Source organism: Mustela nivalis (genome assembly GCF_964662115.1).
Source record: "Mustela nivalis genome assembly, chromosome: 15".
NCBI classification, from domain to species: domain Eukaryota; kingdom Metazoa; phylum Chordata; class Mammalia; order Carnivora; family Mustelidae; genus Mustela; species Mustela nivalis.
Window position 1 is genome coordinate 8,230,550 of NC_139034.1, and position 25,652 is coordinate 8,256,201.

A 25,652-nucleotide genomic window follows, 5' to 3' on the forward strand; every position below is an offset into this window, starting at 1 on the left:
GCCCGCGGCCTAGAACCGACGCGCGTGTGCTTGTGAGCCAGAGCCCGGTACAGCGGCGGCGGCGGCGGCGGCGGTCGGGCCTGCGGGGACACGACGGGGCCGCTGCCATGGGGGAGTGACGCGCCTGCGCCCGCTGTTCCGCGGCAGCGGCGAGACAGGAGGAAACCGCGCAGCCGGGGCACTGGCGGCGGCTCCTGAGCCCCGGAATGGAGGAGAAATTCGGCGGCGAGGTGCTAGCCGGCCCCGGCGGCGGCGGCCTTGGGCCCGTGGACGTGCCCAGCGCTCGATTAACAAAATATATTGTGTTACTATGTTTCACTAAATTTTTGAAGGCTGTGGGACTTTTTGAATCATATGATCTCCTAAAAGCAGTTCACATTGTTCAATTCATTTTTATATTAAAACTCGGGGCTGCATTTTTTATGGTTCTGTGTCAAAAGCCATTTTCTTCTGGAAAAAGTATTACCAAACACCAGTGGATCAAAATATTTAAACATGCAGTTGCTGGGTGTATCATTTCACTCTTGTGGTTTTCTGGCCTCACTCTTTGTGGACCACTAAGGACTTTGCTGCTATTTGAACACAGTGATGTTGTTGTCATCTCACTACTCAGTGTTTTGTTCACTAGTTCTGGAGGAGGCCCAGCAAAGACAAGAGGGGCTGCTTTTTTCATTATTGCTGTAATCTGCCTATTGCTTTTCGACAATGATGATCTCATGGCTACAATGGCTGAACCCCCTGAAGGACATCATGACAGTGCTCTAACTCACATGCTTTACACAGCCATTGCCTTCGTAGGTGTGGCAGATCACAAGCTTCCAGAAAACTCTCTGTAGATGTTGGTGGAGCCAAACGTCTTCAAGCTTTATCCCATCTTGTTTCTGTGCTTCTCTTGGCCCATGGGTCATTGTTCTTTCTGTGACAACTGAGAGTAAAGTCCAGTCTTGGTTTTCTCTCATAATGCCTTTCACAACAGTTATCTTTTTTGTCATGATCCTGGATTTCTATGTCGATTCCATTTGTTCTGTCAAAATGGAAGTTTCCAAATATGCCCGCTATGGTAATCCTTTCCCATTTGTATTAGTGCTCTACTTTTTGGAAATTTTTGGACACATCCAATAACAGACCAGCTTCGAGCTTTGAACAAAGCAGCACACCAGGAAAGCGCTGAACATGTCCTGTCTGGAGGAGTGGTAGTGAGCGCTATATTCTTCATTTTGTCTGCCAACATCTTATCATCTCCCTCCAAGAGAGGACAGAAAGGCACCCTAATTGGATATTCTCCTGAAGGAACACCTCCCTATAATTTCATGGGTGATGCTTTCCAGCATAGCTCCCAATCGATCCCCAGGTTTATTAAGGAATCACTAAAACAAATTCTTGAGGAGAATGACTCTAGGCAGATCTTTTACTTCTTGTGTTTGAATCTGCTTTTTACCTTTGTTGAATTATTCTATGGCGTGTTGACCAATAGTCTGGGTCGGATCTCAGATGGATTTCACATGCTCTTTGACTGCTCTGCTTTGGTCATGGGTCTTTTTGTGGCCTTGATGAGTAGATGGAAAGCAACTCGGATTTTTTCCTATGGGTATGGCCGAATGGAAATTCTCTCTGGATTTATTAATGGACTTTTTCTAATGGTAATAGCCTTTTTTGTGTTTATGGAGTCAGTGGCTAGATTAATTGATCCTCCGGAATTAGACACACATATGTTAACACCAGTCTCAGTTGGAGGGCTGATAGTAAACCTTATTGGTATCTGTGCCTTTAGCCATGCCCATAACCATAACCATGGAGCTTCTCAGGGAAGCTGTCATTCATCTGATCACAGTCATTCCCACCATATGCATGGACACAGTGACCATGGGCATGGTCACAGCCACGGATCTGCAGGCAGAGGCATGAATGCTAACATGAGGGGTGTATTTCTACATGTTTTGGCAGACACACTTGGCAGTATTGGTGTAATTGTATCCACAGTTCTTAGAGAGCAGTTTGGATGGTTCATTGCTGATCCCCTGTGTTCTCTCTTTATTGCTATATTAATATTTCTCAGTGTTGTTCCACTGATTAAAGATGCCTGTCAGGTTCTACTTTTGAGACTGCCACCAGAATATGAAAAAGAGCTACATCTTGCTTTAGAAAAGATACAGAAAATTGAAGGATTAATATCATACCGAGACCCTCATTTTTGGCGTCATTCAGCCAGTGTTGTGGCAGGAACAATTCATATACAGGTGACATCAGATGTGCTGGAACAAAGAATTGTACAGCAGGTCACAGGAATACTTAAAGATGCTGGAGTAAATAATTTAACAATTCAAGTGGAAAAAGAGGCATATTTTCAACATATGTCTGGCCTAAGTACTGGATTTCATGATGTTCTAGCTATGACAAAACAAATGGAGTCCATGAAATACTACAAAGATGGTACTTACATCATGTGAGATAACTCAAGAATTACCTGTGGGATATGAACAACGAAGATTAATTTACTTGGTATTTATAATATTGCCAGAAGGAAGAAAATTGCACATAATTGTACAGAAACATTTGCTGTATTCGAAAAAAATTCTAAAGCTCCCTGCTATTGGATCGAGGAATCTTTCTTAAAGGAAATTTAAATACAGAACGAAGCATTAATTGTACAAGGAAAATAATTACTTGAATTATGTGTATAACAGGAATCTTGAAATTTGAGTGAACATGATGTATCACATCATCTTCAAAAATGAACATATAATGATGGATTCTAATGAAGACCAAAATTACTTGTCTGTTTACTTTCTGTCAGAAAGCATCTCCATTGTAAATAATGTATTTACATGTTTATTACAAAGACCCAAATGAAAAATTTTTAGTCAATTTTTTGCATAACCCTAGGATAAAATAGGAATAAACGTTCTATATTTATGGATTTTCTGTATATAAAACTGGTTTCTAATTATAACTTCAATCCATTAAGTAAAAGCTGTATTGCCACTTTAAATGTAAACTAAATTATTTGGGAGAAACCAACCACTGAAATGAGACAAGCATTGAGAATAGGGAAGTATATAACATTATTGATGTATTACAAAAACCAACCACTCTGTAAAATAAATTTTTTTTACTTTTGGTAATATTTGCAAATGAATAATTACTTTAGTAGGGTAAAGAACTTATACTAAGTTGTGTGCATGTTATTCGATCACTTGTCTTCTTCCTCTGAAGTAGAATATTCCATTTCTTGTTATGCATCTGCCATTCCAAGTTGCTTGTCAAGCTGGGATCCAAGCAATGCGAGGGTTCTCATTTTTCATTTAGCTCCATATTTTGTGAAACAACCAGCTGAGAGAATCATAAATAATGTCATCTCACATTTGAATTTTCTGCCTTAAACACAGCTTCTTTTTTTACTTTCTGGGACATGTGGATCTATAAGAAGTATCAAAGAATAGGTAGTTATTTTAAATTTAGTAAGTGAATCTTGTCCGTAAGTACTTGTGCATCATGAAATCAAAATATCTACCCTGTAACTACTTTCTTTTTTTTTTTTTTAAGATTTTATTTATTTATTTGACAGAGAGAAATCACAAGTAGATGGAGAGGCAGGCAGAGAGAGAGAGAGGGAAGCAGGCTCTCCGCTGAGCAGAGAGCCCGATGCGGGACTCAATCCCAGGACTCTGAGATCATGACCTGAGCCGAAGGCAGCGGCTTAACCCACTGAGCCACCCAGGCGCCCCAACCCTGTAACTACTTTCTATAGCGATATCTAATTTATATTTTTTCATTTCCAATTTAAACTGAATGTATAGTCTGAGAAAATGTATGATAAAGAGATCTATAATAACATATGCAGTTTTATGAACACCAAAGAATGTTCAAAAGAAACCTTTGAATACCTATTTATAAGCATTTGAATATTTTCATTCATATAATAGGAATTTTGATAAGTAGGATGAATTAATTTTAGTATGGGTGTTATTTTTTTAACTATACCATAATGGCAAACATGTATTGTAAATCTTATTTTTATCTTAACAATTTTAATATGTGAGAGGTTCTAGATATTTGTTACAAGTTATTTTGATATTCTTTGTCTTATCCTTACACATTTTCTGGTCCAGAATCTTCAATACATAATTAAACTTTTTGAGTGGTGGGAAAAAAAAAAAAAAAGATTCGAAATTTTGGGCCCCACCCCCACTGCAGCAGGCACCTCAAGCAAGGGAAGAGGCACTGGAGATTCAATTCAACAAGTGGCCAATGATTTAATCAATAGTGTTTATGTGCATGAAGCCTCCATAAAACCCAAAGGAACGAATACACGGAGAGTGGCATAGGAAAGCCGAGCTCAGAGAGGGCATGGAAGCTCTCTGCACCTTTCCCTATACCTTACCCTCTGTATCTCTTAGATCTAGCTACTCCCAAATTATATCATTTTTAAATAAACCAGTGATATAGTAAGTAACATGTTTCTCTGAGTTCTGGAAGCCACCCATGCAAATTAATCAAACCTGAGGAGGGGTCGGGGAACATCTGATTTGTAAATAGTCATTCTGATGCACAGGTGACATCCTAGACTTCGAACTGGTACCCAAAGTTGGGCTAAGCAAGTCATAATGGACTGAGTTCTTGACCTGTGGGGTCTGATGCTATCTCCAGGTGGATAGTGTCAGCATGGGTTTGAACTTGTGGGATACACAGCTGGTGTTACAAAATTGCTTGGTAGCATGGAGGAAAAATCACACACTAGAGTCAGTATGAAGTTATTCATAATTTTCCCTTATCATTTTTTAATATTTGTAGACTCTGTAGTAATGCTTCTTCTTTCATTCATGACGTGTACTTCTGTCTTCTTTTCTTTTATCTTGATTAGTCTGACAAAAGGTTTATCAATCTTTTGACATTTCCAAAGAACCAGCTTTGGTTGCTTTATTTTCTCTGTTGTGTTTCTGTTTTCTATTTCATGGATTTGTTTTTTGATATTTATTATTTCCTTCTATTTACTATGGGCATGATTTGTTTTTCTTAAATAGTTTCTTTAGGCAGAAACTCAGATTATTGGTCTTAGATATGTAATTAAAAAAAAGATTTTATTTATTTATGACATATGGAGAGAGGGAACACAAGCAGAGTTTGGGGAGGGTGGAGCTAGAGAGGGACAAGCAGCCTTCCTGCTGAGCAGGGAGCCTGATATGGGGCTGATCCCAGGACACTGGGATCATGACCTGAGCCAAAGGCAGATGCTTAATGACTGAGCTACCCAGGCACTCTGGATATGTAATTTTTCTAATATAAGTATTTAAAGTTTAGTTTTTTCTCTAGGTCTCACTTTCTCTACATTTCATAAATTTTGCATTATGTTTTCACTTTCATCCAGTTCAAGATATTTTTATATATTTTTATTTTTTTTAAGATTTCATTTATTTATTTGATAGAGAGAGAGCTCACAAGTAGGCAGAGAGGGAGGTAGAGAGAGAGAAGGAAGCAGGCTCCCTGCTGAGCAGAGAGACCTACGCAGATCCCAGGACCCTGGGATCACAACCTGAGTTGAAGGCAGAGACTTTAACCAACTGAGCCACCCAGGTGCCCCTCAAGATATTTTTTTAAAGATTTATTTATTTATTTTACAGAGAGAGAGAGAGAGAGAGAACAAATCAGGTAGGGGCAGAGGGAAAGAGGGAAAGAGAGAATCTTCAGGCAGACTCACAGCTGAGCGTGAAGCCCAATACAAATCCCCAACAGGGCTCTATCCCAGGACCCTGAGATCATGACCTGAGCCGAAATCAAGAGTTGTCTGCTTAACCGATTTAGCCATCCAGGTGCCCCCTATTCAAGATATTTTTAAATTTGTCTTGTGATTTCTGTTTTGACCCAAGGTTCCTTAAAAGTGTATTGTTTAACTTCCAAATTGTTGGTGATTTCCCAATTTTCTTTCTGTTTTTGACATCTGATTAATTCTGTGGGGACTAGAAAACACATGTGCTATTATTTAATTCTTCTTATATTTACTGAGACTTGTTTAAGAGTCTAGCATATGGTCTATTCTGGAGAATCCCTAATATGTATTTTTATGTCTAATTCTGATATTTTGGAGAGGAATGTTCAAGTCTTTATATCTGTATTGAGTTTCTGTCTAGGTCAATCAATTTCTGAGAAAGGAGTATTGAATTCTCTGTCTATAATTGTTGAATTGTCTCTCTTTCCTTTCAGTCCTGTCAGTTTTTTCTTTATGTATTTTGAGACTCTCTTGTCAGGTGCAAATACACTTTTCACTATGATATTTCCCTGATGGATTTTTCATCATATTTGCAAAAATTTTGGAGATTGAAAAATTTACTTGACAATTACTTTTTCAAATAATTTCCCTATTCTTTCTCTTCCTTTCCTGTTCTCCTTCGACTCCCACTGCATGTATGTTGGTGTACCTTGCTGGACTTTGAACCTCTGTTTATTTTTCTTCAATCCCGATTCTTGCTGTTCTTCAGTTTGGATAATGTCCATTGATCACTCTTCAATGTCACTGATTCTTCTGCCAACTCTAATCCCCACTGAGCCTCTCTAGTGAGTTTTAAATTTCAGTTATTGGATTTTTTAACTATAAAATTTCTGTTCAAATCTTTATAATAGTTTCTATTTCTCTATTGAGATTTTGTGAAGTCGTTGTATTAATCTGTTCAGGCTACCATAATAGAATACCACAGATTAAGTGGTCTAAACAACGTTTATTTTCTCAGTTTGAAGTCTAGATGTTCCAGATCAAGGACCTGCGAGATTGATGTCCAGTGAGGACTTTCTTCCCAGCTTGCAAACAGCTGCTTTCTTGCTGAGCTCTCGCACTGGTGGAGAGAAAGAACGAAGAATGCCTCTTCCTCTTTTTCTGTGGGTACCAGCCCATGCCTGTGATCTCATTTAACCTTCATGACAGGATTCCTCACTATCACTATGTCTAAATACAGTCACATTGGGGGTTGAGCTTCAACATATGCATTTTGGGGAACACAAACATTCAGTCCATAACAGTCATTGATATAATATTTTCTGTTGATTATTTGACAGTTTCCTTTACTTCTTTGAACATATTCTTACTAGCCCTTTGGAAATTTTTGTTACTGACTGAATCAAACATCTGATTCCACTCAGAGTCAGTTTCTGTTGACTATGTTCCTTCCCTTGAGTACAGACTGCAACTTCCTGTTTTTAGCATGTAACTTTATTAAAAGATTCTATTTATTTATTTGACAGAGAGAGAGGGAGAAGCAGGCTCCCTGCTGAGGAGAGAGCCCAAGGTGGGGCTTGAACCCAGGACCTGAGATCATGACCTGAGCCAAAGGCACCAGCCAGTTGCCCCTGCATGTGATTTTTTTAATGGAAAAACAAACATTTTAGATAATATGAGGATTGTTGATGTTGTTTAGTAACTGCTCCCTGTTCATGTGCTTCTGGTGATAAACCTGGCTTACAATGGTGATCTGTGCCTTAGGATGGAGACCTCGTGGTACTGTGTTCCGTTCTTGAGGACACCCATTTAGTGTCCCTCACAAGACATTCTTGTCTCAGATGGATCTTCACTACACTCTCCCCTGGCATTCTTAGCAACTATCTTCCTTGTTGCAGTTACCCAGTCTTTGAGGTGTGGGGCATTCAGGGCCAGGGGTTCAGGAACGCTCAGGGGCTAATCAGTTTTCCTTGGTTGTTATGTGTGTCCACCACTCATCCTCCTGGCTGCTATTGTTGCCACAAATTTACTATGGTGTTTCCTCATCACAGGGGCTGTAAGGCAGGCATCAAGCACCCAGGTCCTATGGAGGAGAAAGGAACACATATTAGTCTCTTCTCCGGTGGTGGTACTATGCCCGCCTCTGCCCAGGCCGCTCTGTACAAAATGAATACCCCCTCTCCCTTCTCTAAGAGTAAGTCACCATCTTTACTTCAGTTGTTCAACTTTATACATTTTTCTTGCAGATCTTTGGCATCTCCAAGGTTGTGCTTGGTGAAGGGGCTAGCAATGGGCAGTGCTTTGCCATCTTTTCAGGATTTCCTACTTCCTTGATTCATGCCTGTCTTCTCTTGTAGACTGATGGCCTCATGAAGGTGGGCCTTGTCCCTCACTGCTGGGTCCTAGAACAGTGCCCGTTACATAGGAGATATTCAATAAAAATGTCCCAAATGAATTGCCTACTTCCTTTTGGAAAGGCTCTGTTGTCTCTTGATTTTTTTACTCCTTCTCGGGGCCCTTTTCAGGCTCCCTCCTCTCACAGGCCCTAAATATTATATCTAAGTTTCTGTCCTAAACTACATCCTTTCTCTTTCCCTGGGAATCTCATCCATATAAATAACTTAAACTACATGATGATGATTTTGTTCAAACTAGAATTTGTTCAAACTAAATTTCTTTCTTGAATCTAAGACTGTAATCTAACCATGATGGGCCTGGCTCGTGTCCTACCAATGATCCAGGTTCAATGTGATCAAAACTAAATTAACATATTTCCCTGAAACTGGTATCCATCCTGCCATTCCTGAGTGGAGAGGTCTCCATGGACTCTTCCCTCTCTGCCATCACTCTCATGTCATGTCTTTTGTGAGCTCATGAAATCCTGTAGACTCAGCCTCCTTTATGTGTTTTGTACTTATCTCCTTCTCCCCAACCCAGTGACCACTGCTTTGGATCTGACCTTGATCATTTTTCACCTAAGTAACTGCATGGACAATAGTCATCTTGCCTTTAGTTATTGCTTCCTCTAGTTCAACCTCTGCATGGGTCCTAAAGAGAACTGTTACAAATGCCATTAATTAATTATGCCTTTATGTGATCAAATCCTGTATCACTTGGCTCCCTGTGACCTTTTAGAGAACTCCAAATTCTTCAGTATGTATCTAGGATAACTCTGTGATCCATAAAGTAAACTGCATGAGGGTAGGGAGCATGGCTGTCTCATTGCATTCAGTGTCCAGGAAAGCACCTGGCACAGAGTTGCTGCTCGGTAAATATTTGTTGAATGATTGAGTGAATGAGTATTCTTGCACACCACTCCAGCTTCATTTCTTCTTCTTCTTTTTTTTTTTAAGATTTTATTTATTTGTTTGAGAGAGAGAGAGACAGAGAGCACAAGCAGGGGAAAGGAGAAGCAGGCTCCCTGTTGAATGGGGAGACCAATGTGGGACCCAATTCGAGGACCCTGGGATCATGGCCCAAGCTGAAAGCAGACACTTAAGTGACTAAGCCACCCAGGCATTCCCTCCAACTTCATTTCTTGATGTAGCCTCCACTCCACTTTTAACTACACTAAAAATTACTATATAGTCACATATAGCTGAACACTTCATCTTGAGACAGCTGAGATAGGGATGTCTGGTGCAGGGAGTAATTGATGTCTCTCCCCACCCACATATCTATGGCCACTGATCTAAATGAGAGCAGAGAAACTCCCTGTGGAAAACACTCAAAATATATCTGAAACTGAGCCACACACAATTCAGGAGTCATGACCAGGTCATGGAGATGTGCTGGTAGAAGGGAGTCACAGTACAAAGAATGGCTCTGAGGCATTTGAGAAAATTCATCAGTGGATCCGTACAAGACAGAAGGGGAGGTAGTGTTTTTAGGAACAGCCTGGAGGCTGGCATGTAGAGCCAGCCCTTAGGATAAGATGTGAGCTCTGGGAAGGGAAAGACCACAAGTGCTAATCTGTAGAACAATTCCCTGAACTTTAGCACTTTCCAGTCAAGCAAACCTGATAGGGAGCCATTCTCATTCTCCATTCTCAGGGTCTGCCAAGATGTTGGGTCACATCAAGTCTGGGATCCATCAACAGAGATCTACAGTGTGGAGCAGTGGAGGCTGCACAGAAGAGCTGGGCACAAGGAGGATACAGGTAGTGAGCAGCACTCTAGACTGCATACGAGGAAGCAATGGACAGTGCTTTGGGATTACCAGAAATGAATGGGAGCATGGAAGGGGCCTAATGGTAGAAGTGGGAGCTGTGAACCATGGTTGTTTGGGTCTTAGTTCTGTTGCTCGCCTACCTATAGCCACTTTTTCTCTTCTTTTTTGCTAAAGAACCCTGGTTTTGTTCAGTTCAGCATTGGTGGAAGTATACATGTAGAAGTTGGGTTCAATAGTGTGGGATCAGTCATGATTGGTTGAAGCATCACAGGACCCTGTTTTTCTTTGGTTCATGGTTCATGAACTGGTAGTGAGTGGGTACATGACTTAGTTCTGGACAATGAAACAAAGAGAGGGACTGCCAGGAGATGTAATGCTTAATTTTATGTGCCAACTTGCCTAGGCCATGGGGTGCCCACATAGTTAGCCAAATATTATTCTGGGTGTTTCTGAAATGGTGCTTTTGAATGAGATTAACATTTAAATGAGTAGACAAAGTAAAGTAAAGCAGATTGCTCTTTCTAATGTGGGTGAGTCTCATCCCCTCAGCTGAGGGCCAGAATAGAAACAAAAGCCTGCCTGACAACCTTCAAGTTGGAACATTGGTTTTTCTTGCCTGCAGATTTGAACCAAGACATTGGCTCTTCCCGGATTTAAGAGCCCACTGAACTTTGAACCAAAACTTACACCATTGACTCTCCTTCTTCTCCAGCCTTCGGTCTTGAACAGGAATGACACCATTGGCTCTCTTGGGTCTCCAGCTTCTGACTCCTTCTGCAGATACTGGCACTTCTCAGCCTCTATGACTGAGCCAATTCCATATAATCTTTCTCTCTCTATAGATAGGTAGATAGGTAAAAACATGTATCTATATATCTGTTTACATACATATCATATATATTTTGGGAGATTATATAATATTATAATATATTATATAATTAGTATATAATAATATAATATATAATATAATTAAATTATATAATAATATATGTAATATAATATTATTCTGTGATAGATTTTCCTCTCTGGTGAAAAGAAAGAGGTTAGGAGAAATGCCCTTTGTTGTCTTTGATTCTGTTGTGGGAGGATGGGAGGTGCAGAGCTTGTAAGGGCCATCTTTTGATTATAAGAATATAAGATGAGGGGTGAGGTGCTAAGGATGGCAGGACAGAGAGACAGAAAAGCCTGAGGCCGTAGTGACATTGTTGCACCACCAAACCCCTCATGGAACCACCTGATCCAGGTATTTTTATTTTATTTTTTAAAGATTTTATTTATTTATTTGACAGACAGAGATCACAAGTAGCCAGAGAGGCAGGCAGAGGGAGAAAGAGAAGCAGGCTTCTTGCCAAGCAGAGAGCCCGATGTGGGGCTGGATCCCAAGACCCTGGGATCATGACCTGAGCTAAAGGCAGAGGCTTTAACCCACTGAGCCACCCAGGCACCCCACGTTCTGCATTTCTAATGAACTTGGCCCCACCCCTGATCCTCTCACTCAGTATCTTCATTTTAACAAGATCCCTGGTGATTTGTGTGTGCACTGAAGTCTGGAAAACCCTGGCTTGAGTTATTTTAGCTGGGTGTTATTTTTCTCACATCTGAGCACTAATATAATTGATATGACCTCATTTGGATCTATGGACTGCAGTCTGTGACTGGATTATGTGGTGTTCTGGCTGGGTGGTGCCCTTTCTCTCTTGCTTGTTCCTTTGGACAGTCTGGTCTCTCCCTTCCTTCCACTTACACATGTACTAACATACCTCCTTCAAGACTCAGCAAGACCTCACCTCCACCAGGAAGCCCACCTGACTCCCACCAGGTTGAATCGAAAGCGCTTCTGATTGAGGGTATGGTGTCATCCTTTCTTTGCATCGGTCCTTCTTTGACTCTCCTAGAACCCCAGTACTTTGAGACAATCTTTATTTACTCTTTGTACCCTCCACACCTATCTACTGTCGGGCACATACTAACAGCTGAGTAAGTGTTTCTGGAAGACGGAATGAAGTGTGCTTGGCTGACCTGCTGCTTGTTGCCATGTCCTGCCCCACAAGGCTCCGGGTATCTGAGGTGCCGAGGGTGGGCAGCCCAGGCAGGATTAGAGAATGAGGGGGCCTGCTGGCCCAGCAGCTGTCTCTCCCTCCCCTCCCGCCCCCTCGCCCTCCTGGGAGCACACACATCAGAAACAGCTGCTCTCTTTCCCAGGAACAAATGTCACGAGGCACCCTAGTGACAGCTGAGCCAAAGGAAGACCCCACAGATAGGAGCTTCTGGAGCTGGAGGGGCTTCTCCTCCTGCCTGCTCCCTGGATTGGAGCCTGTGAGTGCCGCCAAGCCTCCAAGGCTCTGGCTGTCATTCTAGAAGCAGAGTGGAGTGGTAATAAAAGTTAATGAGGCTGGGGCCACGACAGCATTCTGCCAGTTACACCATGAGAGCCTAAGTGCGTTTAATGGCACTTTCTTATTAAGAAATCACTAAAAATTGGATCTTTCCCCCTTGCTAGATGCGGTACACCTGTTTCTATGGGCTGAGGTTTTTAATCAAAGCAACCGGGCTTTACCGTGGGGTAAGCCTGGGGCCTTGGCCAGGAGCAGGCTCCCAGAGTGGGGGGATGCGGAGACCAAGTCTGGACCAGAGCCAAGAGCCCCTCCTGGGCAGGCATCGGTGAGCAGCCTGTATGGCTCATTTTCCAGCAGGCTGTGGCGCCCGTGACTTTGCCTCATTAGCTGGCGTGCCTCGGCCATCTGTGGCAGGCACATATGGCAGGGTGTGCTTGGGAAATCAGCTCCTGAGCTGAGCCACACACACCCCCCCCCCAGCTGGTGCCTGCCTAGCCTGATGTGCAGATGTGCTAATGGCCTGGCCTGACTTCAAGCAGGGGAAAGTACAGAGGATTCCGGGTGAAGAAGCATGAGTGTCTTTCCCTAGAGGGGCCCATGTGGTACATTCCTTTGGGAGGCTGTGGACATGGCAAAGCCATGAGTAATTCATTGACTTTCTAAATGTTTTTAGAGTGAGCTGCTGTGAGCAGGAACCAGGGTCTGTGGTGTGCCATCAGGATTCGAATGTGGAGGTCATGTTCTTTCCCCGAAAGACCCATCCAGTGGGAAGGGGTGGGAGGAGATGGACAGACAGACTGACAGATCTTATCTGGTGGGCTAAGTGCTGAGATACAGGTGACCCGAGGGTTTGAGGGGAACAAGGAGCCCAGGCCAAGGGGTCTGAGAATGTCCTGAGGAAGGAACATTGAGCTGTTTCCCAAAAAGACAAGGCTGGAGAGGAGGAAACTGACATCCATGCAGAGCCCTTTATGCAGCTGGCAGCTGGTCTCATCACCCACATCTTGTCCTGTGACCCTCCACAGATGGGGAACCAAAGCTCAGGGGGTGCTCCCTGGCCTACCTGAGGCCACAAGGGAAACTCTGGAGCCTTATGCCATGACATGCTATCCGCCAGTTATGCCGGGGATGAAAGAAAGGGCATTCTAGTCTGTTTTAACCACATTTTCTAGTTTCTGTAGTTGATGTTTTGACATCTAGAGCCTTGCTGACCAGAGAGACCACCCCCCCCCCCGGGGTGAGCTGATTCCTAGGGGAGGCAAAAGATGGTCCTGGGAGTTTGCTTGCTTTAAATGCAAACCAGTCAATCAAGAGCCCACAACCCACCCCCTCTTATTGGCTCCCTCACTCGGGACCTCTAGCCACCATGCTTGAATTTATTTAAATTAAATTAAATTAATTAAATTTAAAACACAGGCAAAAGGAGTTGTTGGTGAAAGGGGCTAACAAAAGCAAGTCATACACATTCCATGAGCTATTTGTGGGGCTGGAGCCCAAGGGTGTGGGGGGCCTAGGAAGGTGGGCAGACACTGGTGGCCACGCTGAGAAGAGTCTTGAACCCAGAGGTGTGGAAGTGCCGTTGAGGTTGGGAGACAGACCGTGCTTTGTCATAATCCCTTCCTCAGCAGCTAGGAGAATGGTCGGGAGAGAGAGAGAGACAGAGAGGTGAGGACCCTGTGTAGTAATCCCAGTATAAAAAGAAGGGAGATTTAACTGGGACCATGTTGGTGGGAATGAAGTGGAGGGGACAGCCCTGAGAACCATGGAGGAGAACACAAGGACGAAAGCTTGGTGACTAGTTTGGTGGAATAAAAGGGAGGGCATGAGTTTTGGCAAAGAGATGAATCAGTGGTGGCCTCTTACCAAGACTGGAACCGCTGAGTCGGCCGCCGTGCACTTCCATCTGGTGGGAACCATAGACCACTGGGCCTCTGGATTCAGAGCTCAGGGAAGCAGATTAAACCAGAAGATTTGAGTTACATGGGAGGCTTGTCCTTTTACATAACAATGTTAAACTCCTTTATCTTTTGTCATTGGTTATTATTAAGCATTTCTCACAAAAACTGAACAGAAAATCTAATTGAAGGAGCTTCACGTATCTTCACACAAGGATCCCCAGAACTGTTAATAACCACGTGACAAAGAACAAATGTTCCTTATATAGTCTAGTTAGGGAACCGCTATGTTCTACATAGGGAGCTTGAAGGTGCTCTTTGTCCACCATCCCTTAAAAGATTGCCACCACCTCGTCGAAGGAGCTGGGAAAGCAGACAAAAGTTTGGGAGGCAGAGAATTCGGATTTGCAATCTGAGGTTGATTGGGCAGGCATCCAATATTCTGGAATCACAAACACTCAAAGGTCAGGCAGGCCAAAAATGACTGACAAAGAAGAGAAACATCTGTGTGCTGGTTGGGGATGAAGGACCCGTGGTAGACACTCGCCGCTGGGTTCCTGTTCTGCACCAACTGCCAAAGTGCTGTAGGAGTCGTCCAGCCCTGGCACAGGGATCAGGTGTGATATGGGATCCTGGGAACCTACCTCTAGGCCCCGGGACCTGGTGGGGAGCTTCCCAATAGACCTGACAAATTAAAAAAACGTGTGTGTGCACAGGTGTTGTGGGGGTAAGCGGGTGCTCATGGAATGTTTTCGTACTAGCAAAAGGGTCCACAGCGGAGAGCCTCTGGAACTTGGTGCTTGAGAGATCCCAAAGCAGATGATGCGATCCTTATTCCCGAGGACCTTCCAGGCACTCGGAGGTGCCCAGCCCTACGTGAAGGACCTTCAGACATCTCCAGGGTATAATAAACACGAGTGTGCGGGATCTGTTCTGTAGCTGGAAAGGCCAAAGAAATCAAAAGTGGGAGCATATCCCCACGGATGGCCCAGGGGATGCGATGGAAAATGATGGACTTCAAAGCAGAGCGTGGCATCTTTATAACCCTCACGTCCTTCTTGGAGGGGAACCGGGCCCTTTGCAACAAGGTCTCTGGCCTCAGATGAGTTCAGGCCCCTGAGAGCCTGAGCTGTGAAAGTGTTATTTATAAGCTCCTGCACCTGTAGGGCACAGTAGAGTACCACGCAGCCCCGCAGAGGACATCGTCCACACCTGGGCCTTGGCCAGTTGGAGTGGATTTTGCTTGGTGCTTTCTGAGAGTTGTAGGGAGGCACACTAACGCTTTTCAGTCTCCTGAAGAATCACGGAGTTCGTTTGGTACCTGGAAAACAGAAGAGACAAAAGTAACCATAAACAAAATGAGAAGGTGGACACACTAGGGAACAACACTGGCTGGACAATGACAGATGAAGGCTGAGCATCCTTACTCTGTAAAGCTCATGCAAATGCTCAGAAAAGTAACAAGACTGCAACAGGGCCATGGGCACAGGCATAGGTGGGGATGTCTTTTCCCTGCTAGGGAAGCCCACTCTGGAGGTGTGAAAGTGTTATTTATAAGAGACAGAGAAACGCCAGGAAGCCTCACTTGCTGCTTGCCTAGCAGATTCATATTGGTGTGTGTCCAGTTCTGACCGATGAGACATCATGACGTGGACTCAGGCTTTGGGGAAAGTACAGGAGAAAGAGGGGCCAGCGGGACGTTCTTCCTCTTTCCATCTTGCTGGGGAAGCGGGCTAAGTCAAGGGTTCATCCTCTGGCTGCTTGGATGGCCACAGCAGGCCGTGACTGTGAGGGTATCCCAAAGAAAATCACAGAACGTTTGACCACAGCCTTTAAGTCACTGATGCTCCGAACCAAGTTTCCAACAAATGTGAGGTTTTTCAATAACCTTATGTTGCTGAAGCTGTTTTTAGGCTAAGTATTCTGTTGCTTGAGATGGAGTCATCCTAACTAGTAAAAGATGAAATAGGTAATTTTTGGAAGAGGAAATGACAGTCAGCTCATAAAGATATGCATAGTGTTTTGCCTCACTAACAGTTAAAGGAAATGCAAACCAGAATGACGCTATTATTTGAATATCAGATTTGCAAACATAACGATGTATGTGTGCCAGGATGGCTCCCTTATCCACACGTGATGAGAGAGCTCATTGGCATGATGTGTTTGTGAAGGGGTTTTATGATATATATGACGATGTAAAAGTTCTTCCTCTTCGAGTCACTATTCTATTGCTGAAAATCATCAGAGATTCGAACAAAGATGCGTTGACTATTTATTTGACATCTTCATGTACAATGTTTTATGGGCTATTTTAGTTTTCTAATGGTACTATTGCAAATGATCACAAACGTAGTGGCTTAAAACAATACAAATGTATTATCTTATAGTTCTGAGGTCAGAAGTCTAAAGTCAGGATGTTGGCAGAGGCACCTTCCTTCTGGGAGCTCCACGGGAGGAAGTTTCCTTGCCTTTCCAGCTTCTAGAGGCTGCCTGTGTTCCTTGGCTCCTGCCACTTCCTCCCGTCACTTTGATCCCCACTTCTATGGCCACAGCTCCTTTATCTCCAGGTTTCCGGCCTCCCTCTTAGATGAACTCTTGGGTTAGGGATGCCTTGGTGGCTACCTGGCTTAAGTGTCTGCCTTTGGCACAGGTCATGATCCCCGCGGCCTGGGGTCCAGTCCTGAATCGGGCTTTTTGCTCAGTGGGGAAGCCTGCTTTTCCCTCTGCCTGCGACTCCCCCCCTGATTGTGCTCTCTCTCTCTACCTGACAAATGAAATTTTAAATAAACAGATAAATAAATAATAAATAAAATGAACCCTGGGCTACGATGGGCTCACCTCGATGACAACCTCATCTCTAGACCATTAACTTAGTCACACCTGCAAAGTCTCTTTGCTGTATACGGTCACAGCACAGACTCTGGGGATTAGGGTGTGGACACTATTGGGAAGGCATTGTTCCATCTGCCACACAGGCATTTCCAACTTAAAATATAAGAAACGTCAGTTCTGGGGCACCTGCGTGGCTCAGTGGGTTAAAGCCTCTGCCTTCGGCTCAGGTCATGATCTCAGGGTCCTGGGATCGAGTCCCGCATCGGGCTCTCTGCTCAGCAGGGAGCCTGCTTCCTCCTCTCTCTCTCTCTGCCTGCCTCTCTGCCTGCTTGTGATCTCTCTCTCTGTCAAATAAATAAATAAAATATTAAAAAAAAAAAGAAACGTCAGTTCTGTGTTCTTTTTTGCCCCAAACACTGCCTCTTTTCTTGCCTCAAATCTCTGTGCCATGATCTACACAGTGGTCCAGCCCAGCAAACTGAGTGTCAATCCTGGCTTTTCCCTCTCTTATCCCCCATGTCCTGTTGTCATCTGTGAGTGGTCACTTGTGTAGCCAGCACTGTTCTAGGCACAGAGACTCAGAGATGAGGGGACACATGGGGTCTCTGCTCAGAGGTGAACACACAAGGAGATATCACTGAGCTATCAATGCTTTAAAAACTAAAACCGAGGCAGTGTGATGTGTAGATTGGCTGGGGAATAGGTGGTCACAGGAGGTCTCTCTGAAGGTGAAGGATTTAGTCTGGGATTTGATAAGGAGTCAATCACACAAAAGTCTCAAGGTGGGACAGCCCAGGTGGGGGAAAGAGCTTGAGCCAAGGCTTGTGGTAGGGACAGGCTTGTGTTGCTCAGGGACCTGAAAGAGCAGAGAGATCAAAGGCAAAGGAGAGATGAGGCCAGAGCAGAAGGTAGGACCTAGTTGACCAGAGCAAGGATTGTGGGCGTTGTTGTCAGGAAGCAAGCCTCTTGCTTCTATCCTACCTCTGCCCTCGCAACCTGACCCACAGCCACCTCTCACTTGACTACCATCATTGCCTTCCTCTTGGCCTCCCTCCTTGACCTTTGCCTCCACCAATCATTTTCTACATGATAGCCAAAGTGATACAGTACTTTGGCAAATTTAATGTCTGTCCCAACATTCTCCCACTGTCTATCTATCTGTCCTACAGCGGCTTGATAACTGAAGACCCTATTTCCCAGACTCCATGCATCTTGGCTTCCAGAAGCACTGTAAATCAGCTCAGCTTAAATCAGATGTACTGGTGGACCATGTGAGTTAGCTCAAAGAGAGGCAGGGAGAGAGACACACCCCATAGATGTGGGTCTCCCAGGTGTGGCTTTCACAGGTGCGTCTTGTACATGTGGGTCTAGTAGGTGTGGCTGACACAGGTGCAGAGAGCCTTGAAGCTGTGGCTTGTGGATGTGGGATTGCTGCCTCCATGGTCAGCAGGTGCTGCCTCACTTGCCAGATTCCACAGCTTCCTGACTGCAGCAGATGTAATGGCTTCCCTGGCGGGTGAGCTCTGTGATGATGTTCCAGAAACCCCTCCTCGAGGCCCAGTCCACAGGCTGTCCTTCCAGCCCTTCCAATAATCTGCAGGCAACTAACTCCCCGGGTTAGATTTCTTTCTATGTAAAAGAGTGAGAGTACTGTCTGTGATCTTCTGTGGATCTTGGAATACAAAAGGACCACCCTGATCATATCACTTCCCTGCTTCTCAACCAGAGAATAAACCCCAACATCCAATGCCTATGACAGCCCTCATCTTAATTTCAGCACATTCTCCTTTCCTCTGTATCTGTCAGGTCCCGGCTTAACGTTACTTCCTCAGAGAGGCCTCTTGCGTCTAGGGCTGCTATAACCAAGTGGCACAGATGGGGGCGGGGTGGGCAGCTTGAATAGCAGTAATGTATTGTCTCAAGTGCCAGAGGCCAGAAGTCTGCAGCCAAGGCACCAGGAGGACTGGTTCCATCTGAAGGCTGTGAGGGAGAATCTGTTAGGGTTCTCTCCCCTTGGTTGGTAAGTGCCTGTCTTCATGTTCATGCGGTGCTCTCCCTGTGTGTGTCTCTGTGTCCAAATTTTCCCTTTTAGTAAGCACACCAGTCATATTGGATGGGGCCCCCACCCAAATGCCCTCATCTTAATTATATCTGCAATCATCTTCTTTCTAAATTCTAATTTCATTCTGGGGTCTTGGGGGTTTGGGCTTCAACATATGTATTTGGGTTGGGGAGCACAACTGAGATCACGGCAGTCAGGTTTCCAATTATAAGCTGTCGTCAAACTTCACTTTTTCATCCAAGTGGTCAGCGCAGTGTACAGCAATGTAGGCATTTGGCTGGCTGATGTCTTGCAACCAGACCATAAACTCCGTTGGCTGGGAAGACCGTGTCTGCTTTGTTGGTTGCTGCATTCCAGCACTTTGTACAGTGACTGGCGCATAACAAGTGAGCAAAAATGATTCATCAAATTAGGAAATTAATGAATTGATAAATATTGATTATCTCTAATAGCTAATGAAAGACCTAAAAGGCTAACGATAGGCAAATGGCCAAATCAACCAAGACACAGCTGTTTTATTACATAGCTATTGTAGCTATTTATTACATGGTTGTTAAAGTCTGTTTCTGAAGAATTCCCACCCCCCTTTCTGGTAACCATCAGTTTGTTCTCTGTATTTAAGAGTCTGTTTTTTGGTCTCTCTCTTTTTTTTAATTCGTTTGTTTTGTTTCTAAAGTTCTACATATGAGTGAAATGATGTGGTATTTATTTTTCTCTGACCGGCTTATTTTGCCTAGCAGAATACTTTCCAGCTCCACCTATCTTGCAAATGATGAGATTTCATTCCTTTTTATGGCTGAGTAACATTCTACTGTTAATATGTACCACATTGTCTTTATCCATTCATCTGTGAATCGACACTCAGGCTGCTTCCATATCTTGATTATTGTAAGTAAAGCTACGATAAACGTTGGGTTGCATGGATCTTTTCAAAGTCATATTCTTTGGGTAAATATGCAGTAGTAGAATTATTGGATCGTATGGCATTTCTATGTTTAATTTTTTGAGGAACCTCCATACTGTTTTCCACAGTGGCTGTACCAGTTTGCATTCCCACCAACAGAGCACGAGGGTTTCTTTTTCTCTGTACCTTCACCAACACCTATTGTTGCTGAAGAATTTTTAACAATGTAGGGAAATGCTTATTATTTGTCATTGAGTGACATAATAGAATGTAACTTTTTGTGCAATATTATTTGAAAAATGAAGAGGAAAATGAGGTAGAGTCCAGCATTGACCTTTGCAGCAATTGGAAACCTTGATACAAACTAGAATCAAGTTTGTAAGTTTCCATATAGACTTTATTCAACAATTCTGATTATTTGCTCAGTGCCTTCCTGTCAGAGCAAAAAAATGATTCAGATCCTATTAACTATCCTATATTCTTTGGGGCATAAAATATGGCGCTATGAGGAAATAATAGGGCCTTGATGGTACTTCTCTGGGCTAAGATAATCTTACTTTTAGTCTCTCATTCTGTCATTAATAAAATAATGTCTGATCATATGTAAAAATGATGAGTTTGAACTCCTTAGGTTGTTCCTTAAAATTAAAACTTTTTTGCTGATTTCAGAACAAATATGTGCTTATTATCAAAGAATTAAATGTCAAAGTAAAATAGAAATTGAGGTATTCTAAAATTCTGCCTCAAAACAATAATCATTGTATCATAATCCTGGTAATATTCTTCCAGAATGTACTCTAAATATACATATATGCTATGTTAATAGTACACAAGCACTGTGCAGAAAGGAACCCACACTACGTGATGGTCTGCAAATTGCCTTTTCATTTTGAAACATTTCTTGGCCACTGTTTTACATCAGTTTCCATGTGCCTCTCTGGTTCCTTTTATCTGGAGAGTCTCAGACTTTGACTTGGTCACTTAGGGTCTGAGAAAATGAACAGGAAGCGACTGGTTGTCTTTCCAAGGGCTGAATGGCCAGGGTCCAGGTGCCCAGATTGGTTCATACTCTTTTGCTTATTGCTTTTCCCGGCATGGAGGCCATGTTCACCAACCACATGTGCTGGTGTGATCGGAAGAATCGTGTGTGGAGTCCTTTTTGGGTGGAAGCTATTCCGCAAAGTAGAAGAACAGAGCCAGGGCTATCCTGTGCCTGCTGCAGTTAAAATCCTACCACTCTGCAGAATTTTCTGGAGCTTCCCAAGATTGGAGGAGTTATTTCACCATTGTTCAGAACTGTGACCCAGTCTGTGAAACTGTGTAGTGGGGCTAAGAATACAGTCAATATCTTTTAAGTAGTGTGGTAATGCTACGGGATGTGGGTTTTGTGTGTGTGTGTGTGTGTGTGTGCGCGCACATATGATCTCAGCATCTGAGATCGAGCCCTGTGTTGGTCTCCTCATTTGGCATCGGGGTGGGAGTCTTGCTTGAGATTCTCTCTCCCTCCCTCTCTGTCCCTCACTCCTTTCTCTTTCTTTCTAAAATAAATAAATCTTTTTAAAAATAGAGGTTATTATAGTCTGTAAATAGAATTTTTTCTCACAAATCTGGAGTAACGAAGATCCAAGACTGATTTTCTGCTCTGTTTTCCTGTCTCCTCTGTGAGTAAGGGCTTGTGCTGAGAAGACCCAGTGTCACCTGCCCAGGGAATGATGAATCCTATGACACTCAAGGTAAACAAGGATGTTAGCTTCCAGCTGTGGGAAGACAAATCTCTATGGAAAGGAAAACTGCAATCTGAAGGTGTTGTGGGTGTTATTTTTTTTTTATGATTTCATTGCCTTGCATTAAAATATTATATAAGACAATCTATCAATTATCTCATATTAGGAAAGTTTTTCACCAATTTAACAGAGCAATTCTGTTCACCTTTTTTCAGGGTATAGTACAAAGTTTAACAGCCAGCAATTAGGACAAAGAGGCTCTGGGGAGCCTTATTTCTGTCCACAATGCATACATCACCCATGTTTATTGGCTTCATCCCTGAAACTAAGCTAGGCACCAGACATGTCCTTTTATGTCAGAATCAGGAGATGCATTTCCTGGAGCAGCGATCGTACATTATTTCATGCGATGGAGACTTATGTGAAGCAAGTGACGAGGGTACACAAAAAAAGACCTTGAGCCTGACCCTTGATTTTGAACCCTCACTGACACATTATGATGCTATTTTCCTTGTCTAGCATCTGGGCAGCAGACCGCTGGAACCTGTCTACTGGCCCATGTCCTGGGATCGCTCCGCAGTGCAGCTTATGGCGAGCTCTGGGGCAGGGAGGGGAGCACTGTCCCAGTCAACCTGCACCTGGAGCAAGGTTCTGAACACAACAGGAGAGTGCTTGGCAAACTTTGCTCTGTCACTTAGACTTAACTCACTTGGAATTTCTTTCTGTTTCTAGTGTGCTTTCCGAAAGGAGTTCAAGAAACAGAAGCAATTTGAGATTGGGGTTAAACCTGACTCTGTCTTCACTGCAGGTATTATTCTGTATGTATTTTTTTTAAAAGATTTACTTATTTATTTTGGGAGGGGGAGGGGCGTAGACAGGGGGAGAGAGAGAATCTCAAGTGGGAGACACCTTGCTAAGCACGGAGCCCCATGCAGGGCTCGATCTCATGACCCTAAGATCACAACCTTGGGATCATGACCCGAACCGAAGTCAAGAGTTGGGTGCTTAACCTACTGAGTCACCCAGGTGCCCCTCAAACAGCTCTTTTTCTACAGGAATAATTTGGAAAGTGGGGGGAGAGTCTCATGGCTTTGGTATTAGGCAGAAATGATGACTCTGATTGTTACCTTCTGTTCAGGGAGGGGGGTGGAGTCGAAGATGAAGGAATGGCAGTCAGTGTGCAAATGTTGGGACTATGGCAGTGGATGAGAACACATTGCATAGTTCAATGGAAAGTGTAGGAGCCAGAGTTGAATACCAGCTCCTGGTGCCATCTTTTCTGTTTTTTTCTTTTTTAAAGATTTTATTTACTTACTAGAGAGAGTCAGAGAGAGTGACAGAGAGCATGAGGAGGATGAGAGGAAGGAGCAGGCTCCCCACTGAGCAGGGAGCTCGATGCGGGGCTCAATCCCAGGACCCCAAGATCATGACCTGAGCCGAAGGCAAACGTTTAACCAACTGGGCCAGCCAGGTACCCCTTTTCTTTTCTTTTTCCTTTTTAAAGATTTTATTTTCATGGTGCCATCTTGATCACTGACAACCACAAACCTTCTTATATATATTGAAATATATATATTTAAGATTAAAACACAACGACAGGAAAACTCAAACAGCCCAGTGGACAAAGCACTTGAGTAGATGCTTCTCCAAGGAAGATACACAAATGGCGGTTCTTCACATGAAAAGATGGCACTAATTAGTTGGGAAACACAGAAAAAACCACAATGAGATGATGCTTCACACCTGTTATAGGACGGCAATTATCAAAAAACAAACAAACAGAAAATAACAAGGGCAGAAGAGGATGTGGGGAGATTGGAGCCCTGTGCCCCATTGGTGGGCATGTGTTCCAGTCATTGTGCAAAACTAGTTGGTAGTTCCTTAAAAACTAAATATAGGATTATCATAAGGTCCAGCAATTTCACTTCTAGATATATATCTAAAAGATCGGGTGAAATCTTCAAAGATCCTTGTTCACTCATGCTCAGAGCAGGATTACTCATAATAGTTAAAAGGCAGAAGCAACCAAATGTCGAGGAACGGGTATACAGAATGTGGCGTACGCATATAAGGGAATATTAATCAGTCCCCAAAGAGAAGGGAATTTCAACATATGCTACAGCATGGATAAACCTTGAAGACATTATGCTGAGTAAAGTAAACGGTGAACCAGTCACCAAAGGGCAAATATGGTATGGCTCCCCATATGGGAAATGCTGAGAGTAGTCAAATTCACAGGGACAGAAAGTAGGACAGTAGTTGCCAGGGGCTGGGAGGAAGGGAGAAGACAGAGTTAGTGTTAATGGTGTGATGGTTAATTTTATGGCCACGGGGCTGCCCAGATAACTGGTTAAGCATTATTTCTGGATGTGCCTTCGAGGCTGTGGAGAGCCCGGACTAATATAAATGGATACAGGGTTTCTGTTTTGCAAGGCAAGAAGGGTTCTGGAGATGGATGGTGGGGAAGTCTGGATCGTGTATAATGCCACTGAACTATGCCTTGAAAAACAATTAAAATGCTAAATTTTATGTTATATGTATTTTCCCATAATTTAAAAAAATGGGGGAACAAAAGAATAGCGCAATTTGCTCTCAGCCACACAACTAGCAGATGATGGAGTTTGGATTTAAAGTCGGAATTTTGGAACACTGAAAAAAATAAAATTAAGATGTTAAAAAAAAAAATAAAGCCATGGCTTAAACAGCTATGTAAAAAAAAAAAAAAAAAAAAGTTAAAAAAAAAATAAAGTTGGGTCTTTGGGATTGCAAAGTTCTGATTCAACACCAGGCAGTGGGTCTGTCTGTGGGACTGAGGCTGATCATATGTTGCTTTATAGAATATTTACAGTTGAGGTGGCTGGCTTTTTGCCGTGCTACTCTGAGAACCTGGGAAACAACCACCCACAAGGCAGAGAGAGCGGGGGCTGGGGTTGGGCCTTGGGGAAGTCTGCACAACCCCAGACTGGAAGCCATAGGGATAGTAAACAGGTGGGGCATGGACCCTGGTCACCATTCCCTCTGTGTTCCCCTACGTATCTGCAGCTTCCCAAGCACAAGGCTTTATCTGCGATGGCCCGTGGGAGGCGGGGAGGATGGAGGCCATTCCTGACCCCAGGCTCCTCCTCTCTGCAGCTCAGCCGCCGTGCCTTCTGCCCCTGCTGCAGAGCATATAAGAAAGAAATTGGGATCTGGTGGGGGAAATGACCCAAATGAGATAGAAATCTCTCACGGCACCTGGAAAGTTCTACTGTCTAAGTGGGAATATGAAGGATGGTGACAGAACAGATACCAAGTTCACAAATGTGGGAAAATGTCTTTCTTTCTCTGTCACCCTCAGTTTTCAGGGACAGACACTGGGACAAGGTGCCAGTAGCTTTTTAGCAACCGCTGCTGATGTTTTATGAATCTACTGTGTGTCAGGTAGCCTGTTGTTTGCCCTCTTCCTCCACCTTCAGGAATAGTGGTTGGAAATTACTAGTTGGTTCCTCTCTCCCTTGGGTCCCATGACATATCACAGAACTCCCTCAGTAAATTACTTTTTTTTTTTTTTTTTTTTTTTTGCTCAAATTAGTTTAAATAGATTTCTGTTACTTTCAAGGGTCTGTGACTAAAGTGGTTCATACTCATTTTATAGATGATGAAGCTGAAGCCGGAGGAATTTAATACACCCAAAGCCAGCAAATGGCAGTAACAGCCCGTGACCCCAGGTCTGTTTGGCACTAAGGTCAGCCTTTTCTGTGTGCTGCCTCCGCAGGGGTTGTCATCATAGGATGTGGTCCAGTAGACAATAGCGTCACTGCTCTACCTGGAAGGGAAAGGAATGGACTGTGCAGGGGCCTGAGGTTGGCGACTGGCCAGGCCTGCCAGGAGAGAGTGGGTTGGGGGTGGAGGTCCATGAAGGGCATCCAGGGAAAGGCCCACCTTGAGGAAGAAACTTCTAAGACAGAGGCTCTTGGCACTCAGAACAATCTGTTCAGCTTTGACCCTTCACCATCTAGGGGAGGCTTCCCTTCTAAGTTATTAAT

At 43.6% G+C, this 25,652-nt stretch overlaps 3 protein-coding genes and 1 pseudogene across 7 annotated transcripts in view; 2 read left to right on the forward strand and 2 right to left on the reverse strand.

The window, feature by feature from the left end:
- Positions 1-25,652, reverse strand: part of MTMR6 (myotubularin related protein 6) — an 821,484-nt gene that overhangs the window by 380,759 nt on the left and 415,073 nt on the right. The gene's annotated exons all lie outside the window — the stretch shown is intronic.
- The window catches only part of LOC309848512 (uncharacterized protein), a 321,975-nt gene that overhangs the window by 282,733 nt on the left and 13,590 nt on the right, over positions 1-25,652 (forward strand). The window lies entirely within an intron of this gene.
- Positions 1-25,652, reverse strand: part of LOC309848517 (ral guanine nucleotide dissociation stimulator-like) — a 729,203-nt gene that overhangs the window by 278,902 nt on the left and 424,649 nt on the right. The gene's annotated exons all lie outside the window — the stretch shown is intronic.
- LOC309848507 (proton-coupled zinc antiporter SLC30A5 pseudogene) lies at positions 65-3,502 on the forward strand (annotated as a pseudogene). The gene has a single exon. The product of its transcript is annotated as a proton-coupled zinc antiporter SLC30A5 pseudogene (transcript).